Genomic DNA, 4,685 nt, shown 5'->3' with positions numbered 1-4,685 from the left:
CTTACTTCTAGTGATTCTAACTGACACTCTTTTAGCATTGCTGTGACTGAATCAGTGCGGCGGTATTTAGAGCATATAAAACGTGCTGACATCCTTTGCAATCTTTCCAGTTTCCGTTTTAAACCCTTTCGATGAGGACTCCACACTGCACTTGCGTACTCTATGATTGGCCGCACGAATGTCTTGTACGCAATCAATTTAATTTCTCTAGTCGCATTCGGCAACTTCCTCCTCAGGAAACAGAGCTTCTGGTAGGCTTTTAAATATTGAGTTGCCGAAAATATTTGATACAGCACAAAAGTATCGCAGCAAAGATAACCAATATTTATTCAAGTTTTTAGTTTGGTGGAATATGAGTTGTGGTTAAGCACACTGATTTCTTAGCCGGCGCATGTCACGTCGCCTCCACGGCTGCTGCATAGCGCGCTGCTTCTATGGTGCGAGCCTACCATTCTGACTCCTTCGCAGGCGAGTAACGTGCTGCTTCATTGGCTGGAGAATACCGTTCTCCTTCCACGGAAGTGGAACGTGCGGATTCCTTCGCAGGCGAGTAACGTGCTGCTTCTCCTTCCACGGATGAAGTGGAACGAGCTGCTTCTACGAGAGAAACACTGCGTGCTGCTTCGTTGGCTGGAGAATACCGTTCTCCTTCCACGGAAGTGGAATGTGCGGATTCCTTCGCAGGAGAGTACCGTGCTGCTTCATTGGCTGGAGAATACCGTTCTCCTTCTACGGAAGTGGAACGTGCGGATTCCTTCGCAGGAGAGTACCGTGCTGCTTCATTGGCTGGAGAATACCGTTCTCCTTCCACGGAAGTGGAACGTGCGGATTCCTTCGCAGGCGAGTAACATGCTGCTTCTCCTTCCACGGATGAAGTGGAACGAGCTGCTTCTACGAGAGACACTGCGTGCTGCTTCGTTGGCTGGAGAATACCGTTCTCCGTCCACGGAAGTGGAACGTGCGGATTCCTTCGCAGGAGAGTACCGTGCTGCTTCGTTGGCTGGAGAATACCGTTCTCCTTCCACGAAAGTGGAACGTGCGGATTCCTTCGCAGGAGAGTACCGTGCTGCTTCATTGGCTGGAGAATACCGTTCTCCTTCCACGGAAGTGGAACGTGCGGATTCCTTCGCAGGAGAGTACCGTGCTGCTTCATTGGCTGGAGAATACCGTTCTCCTTCCACGGAAGTGGAACGTGTGGATTCCTTCGCAGGAGAGTACCGTGGTGCTTCATTGGCTGGAGAATACCGTTCTCCTTCCACGGATGAAGTGGAACGAGCTGCTTCTACGAGAGACACACTGCGTCGTGCCCGATATCGGTAAGGCCCATAGCTGCTGGCTGGGTCTGGTACAACCAGGAACAAAGTTCCTGCACGTCATTGAAGTTGAGCATTAGTTATGCGCTCGACGTAAGCAGAAATACCACTTGCTAAATCCTTTGCCGCTATATACTGAGGTGATTCCCACAATATATATATATATATATATATATATTGTATTCAGTAGGGGTTCCAATGGCCCAGTTTACTAGTTTAGGTACAGTATTACGACAAACGCGACTGTTCTTTTAATTTAAGAATTTTTGAGTGTGCTCACTAAGGCACATCGTAGTGGTTATTGGAGATATATTTCTACCCGACCGCTTAGATCTAACGGTCGTGACTGCAGTAAAAGCTTATCGTCGCGTTTCAGTCTAAATCATTTGAGACTGAAGGAATAATTACTTTAATCTGGGATCATGCTTGAGCCTCAAATAATTTCTGGGGCAGAAAAGATGCCAGTGAAGCGTGGTTCAACGCTCGCAGTAAATCACTGCAACGGGCACTATTTAGCGGCTCTGGATAATTCGGTGCCGTTCACCTCCGTCTGCCACACATAGGAGTTCTGAGGAAACTCATTTTTAATTTTATTTAGGATGCGTAGTTCTGCTCCCAACTGGGTTGAAACAGACATGAAGAGAGAACCCTTTCACGATTGTCATTATCGGCAAATTAACCGAAACGCTTTACTGTTTATCGCTGCGCCTGCTAGTCTGCGATCTCGTGCACTGACTCGGCACTTCTTAGCGACCAGTGCGTAGCATATAAGTGTTTCGTTTTATGCTGCTCTTTCCTTAAGTCGTCGTAAAGGAGGATATTACAAAGGGCACATCTTGTCAGTATGCTTTTAAAACAGTGATCCGAAATCTGATGTCTGTAAGACCTGCGAACATATGGCAGCGTGCGAGTCTTTATAACATACGAAGTAAAAATATTTTGAACACTATTATTCAACTTACACTTAGGAATTGTTAAAGGCTGCTTCATCGGTGAAGATGTCTTCGTAATAGAATGCATGAACCTGCCAGTACCGCAAGGCATTCGGGTGTGTCCTAGTTTGCAAAGGCTCCTTATATAGTTGGATATAACCTACCACTGAAGTGGCCGCCACTGTGAACTAATCTGTGACGAAAAGAAGTGTACTGCTAAAATTTCCTTGTTTCCCAAATAAGACATTAACTATCGGACGAAATTATGAACTCAAGAATTCTGATGGTTCTGGTTTCGTTCGTGTAGTGAGAAAAGGAAAAAAAATCTAGTTTGGTCTTCTGTTGGGATTGGTCCGTACATCAATACTGGATACCGGTGTCCACGGCCTATTTTTAACAACTGCTGTTGTTTCAAGTTGTGTCCTACTATAATCGCTACTCTTAAGACTATTTCCTTATGGCAGTTTCAAAATGTGCCAATAGAAAGATAAAAAAGGGCATTTTTCTACTTGCACAGTCCCACAGAGAATCACACCTGATAAAAACAAAGAAACCTTTGTTTTTCATGGCACTAAGTACAATGTTCTAGGAATATGTAGATATATATTAGTGCCTTATTGCACAAACTTTTTATTAAGCACTAAAATTGTGCAGTGAAAGTCCAGTGAAAGACCGGAGGCATATTGTGCATTAAATAATCTTGAGACTAATGCAGCCTCTTCAAGACTTTTGTCGCTGAAATGGGAGTTACAATATGTAGCATTTTATAAATGAACCTACTTCTGACATTTTCATCGATCAAATGCATCGACCCGAACAGCATTTCTGAGTGCTTCCTCAGATAAAGTTAACTTGCGTACCAGTCACAAAAAGGGCGAAGGTAGCAGTTATCGCAATGCCGCTCATGGTTCTCCCGATCCTGAAACATAAAAAAAAAATTGTAAGGAGAGACATTGGACTTTTGCGTTTCCGTAATTTCCTGCATTGTTTTCTTTCAACTTCCTTTGCCGCAAATCTAAATGTTGGAAGGTTGGAAGCCGATAACGAAACCAAGAAACACAGCGATTTTTTGTCGGTTTCCTGTTTGACTATTTTTTCTCATGAACTATTCTTGTACTGCAACCAGTACGAGACGGTATTGTAATAATAATATGAGTTCATCTTTACTTTGTAATTGAAGCCAAGAGCACATATTTTTGAGCAATGGTTCCTGTTTTGTACTGTGCATTAAAACACGTACATACCTTAAGTTCATGACCTGCACCACAAATATGCAAAAAGGTGTGCTTAGAGTCGGAGCTTTTTGAACAGAGTTGTACGCGAATTCTAGCTCTCACATTTTTAAACTTAAGATTCCAGACAAAGAAAATCGCACTCTTTGTAAGTAAAATTTTTAAAAAAGGGGGGCCTTACTCACCGGCAACCACTCTGACAGGCTCGCTCTGTGTCCCTGAACAAAAGCTGCATCGTCGGCGACGCGTTATATACCGGTTACACAGTAACAAAATGATAACATCACGAAACAAAATTGAAACCTATACCAAAAACGGCATGACTCAGTTTTCTCATCCCACCTGGTCGTTCTGCATGACTGCAAGTCAAATATCATTTTTTAAGAACAACTTCCTCGATTAAAGCAGTGGCATGCCCTGCACGACAAATAAAAAAATATATAAATATTTCCCGCATTTAACGCGTCATCTATGGTTGTTATACTGATGTCAATCATGACCACAATTTGTTTAGTAAAAAACATTTCATATAAACACGGTTAAAGCCCGGAAGTGGGCATCGTTGCTGTGTCACAGAGTGCAGTTCACGCTCAAGAAGATTTGGGCTGCGTTGCTGCACCCCGCCAGACAGCATTATTTGGCAGAAAACAGCCCCAGCCTTCCTGTTTCAAACCAGTGCAGTATTCTTTTTTATTGCATAGAGTGCCGTTCGTTTAGTATTTCATGTGAATGATCCAGGAAACAGCTGTTCTGAGCAACAGTCTTCCTGCAGGCGACTAGACCTGTGTAAGACGATATATGCTTTGAAGCGACGAAAGACAACAACAAAATAGAAAGTTGCTGGCGATTTAGTATCGCTAAGATCGAAATATTTTTCGAAAGCAGTTTTTAGGCACCCCAGCCACCTACATGAAAGCGCTATTGAGGTGACCTCTTATCTAGGGAGCCAGTTACTGACGTCGTCTTCTCTTTCATCGTCAATGTCAATTTACACGATGTACACCAAGAAACGCACATACTCAGCTGTTCCCCTTTAGGCGATTCGTTTCTCTCCGGGCTTCTTTCTATTATCGTTCTCGCTTGATTTCCGCACTTTATACAAGGGCCCAAAGTCAAGCACCGGTCTTCTTAGACGGTGGCGTGCAATTAGAACGCAGAATAATACTGAAATATATGCAGCACCTTACGTTCTCGACATTTGGAAGCAG

The 4,685-nt window shown here is 43.6% G+C and overlaps 1 pseudogene; it reads right to left on the bottom strand.

Moving 5' to 3' along the window:
* Positions 1-337: 337 nt before the first annotated feature.
* LOC149327918 (uncharacterized) lies at positions 338-3,834 on the bottom strand (annotated as a pseudogene).
* Between the last annotated feature and the right edge of the window lie 851 nt (positions 3,835-4,685).

Source organism: Amblyomma mixtum, chromosome 10, assembly GCF_055824585.1.
Source record: "Amblyomma mixtum isolate Tamu chromosome 10, ASM5582458v1, whole genome shotgun sequence".
Lineage (NCBI taxonomy): Eukaryota > Metazoa > Arthropoda > Arachnida > Ixodida > Ixodidae > Amblyomma > Amblyomma mixtum.
The sequence above is the reverse complement of the archived record's forward strand: the minus strand, read 5'-3'. Positions and strand labels throughout refer to the sequence as shown.